Source organism: Onychostruthus taczanowskii, unplaced genomic scaffold (assembly GCF_017590055.1).
Source record: "Onychostruthus taczanowskii isolate IOZ18803 unplaced genomic scaffold, ASM1759005v1 scaffold91, whole genome shotgun sequence".
Lineage (NCBI taxonomy): Eukaryota > Metazoa > Chordata > Aves > Passeriformes > Passeridae > Onychostruthus > Onychostruthus taczanowskii.
This window is the reverse complement of record NW_024507105.1, coordinates 400,776-402,589: the sequence shown is the minus strand read 5'-3', so window position 1 is coordinate 402,589 and position 1,814 is coordinate 400,776.

Genomic DNA, 1,814 nt, shown 5'->3' with positions numbered 1-1,814 from the left:
CCCCAGCCTGGCGACCCCCCCTCAGTCCTGGCTGAGGTGAGTTTGCCGGGTCTCTGCTGCCGGACACGGGGCTCCTTCACCCCCCGGGCCGGGTGCTGCCCCCTGAACCCAGCCCGGGTGCGCTGGGTGGGGGTCCCCTCGTGTCCCCCAGGGCATGAGAGTGTGCCCGAGGCTCCCTTCGGGCTCCTGATTCCACACCAGCCACGGGGAATGAAATCCCAGCTGGAGGCAGAAACTTCCGCGAAGCCAGGTGGGTGCTGGAACGGGAATGGGGGGTGCCCACACCTGGGCACACCTGGGCACACCTGGGCACACCTGGGCGCACACACACGGACACACACAGGGACACACACGGGGACACACACGCTCATCACACCTGGGCACACCTGGGCGCACACACACGGACACACACAGGGACACACAGGGACACACACGCACATCGTGCCCTGGCACACGGACCCCGTGCCTGCAGGGACGGCTGTGCCAACCCCGCTCCAGCCTGCCAAGGCTGCCACGGTGCCACCAGCCCCGGCGCAGGGACAAGCGCCATCCCCGGCCGTGTCCCCAGGTGACCCCGCCTGGCCGCTCTTCCGTTTCCCAGGCCAGGGCGGCGTCCCGGGATGGGACACGCGGGACAGCGGGGCACCGGTGCCGCCAGGCACAGCCACAGCGGGGTGGGACGCGCCGCTGTCACCGCTGAATCCCCTCCGTGGGACGAGGTAGGGAGGACCCCGGACCCCCGCCCGCTCCGGGCCGCCTCGGCCGCGCTGCCAGACTCGCGGTTGCGCAACCCGGGGTGACGGGGCCCCCCAAAAAACCGTGAGAACCGGCGGTGGCTCCCGGTGTGCCTCGGTTTCCCCGGGAGAGCGGGGGCCGGGATGCCCCGTGCTGAGGGAGGTGCTCGGTCGCCTGTCCCTGTCCCCAGGGCCGCTCGGGCCGGGGGGTGCGCGCACACACGCTGTGCTCGCTGCCCTGTGCGCACACGCGTGTGCAAGCGTGTCCGAGCGTGCACAGGCACACGCGCGGCCGAGATCCCCGCACGGACCCGCAGCTCCTCGGCCACCGCGACGCTGCCGAGAGGACCCCGTGTGTCCCCACCGTCCCCGTCCCCACACCCCATCCACCACCGCGGCCCCTCTCCCCTCCCTCGGCCCAGCCTTTTCCCTTCCAGCTCCCTGTTTGAAGCTATTTTTTCCACAGCTCCTGCCAAGAGCCGCTAATGAGAAACAAACGGGCTCCTCGGCCGAGGCTGCTCCCGGCCCACACACCTCCGGCCGCGGGGCTGGGCTTGCACCTCCCGGTGCCCTCCTGGCAGCGGCCCCGGGCACCTGCATCCTCCCCACCTGGCACCGCTGCCGGGCATCTGCATCCTGCCCGGCTGGCACCGCCGTCCTGGCCATCGGCACCGTCCCTGGGCGCCTCCACGCTCCCTGCCTGGCACCGTCCCTGGGCATCTCCATCCCCCCACCCAGCACAACTCCCGGGCATCTCCATCCTCCCAGGGCGTCTCTGCACACATGTCACCAATCCCTGAGCATCTTAACTGTCCCCATCTGTCACCATCTCAGGCTGTCACCAGCCTCCCTAACCAGCACCATCCCTGAGCATCTCCATCCTGCTCACCCAGCATCACCCTTGGGCATCTCTGTCCTGTCCGTGTGCCACTGTCCCTGGGCATCTCTGTGCTGTCCGTGTGCCACTGTCCCTGGGCATCTCTGTGCTGTCCATGTGCCACTGTCCCTGGGCATTTCTGTGCTGTCCATGTGCCACTGTCCCTAGGCATCTCTGTGCTGTCCGTGTGCCACTGTCCCTGG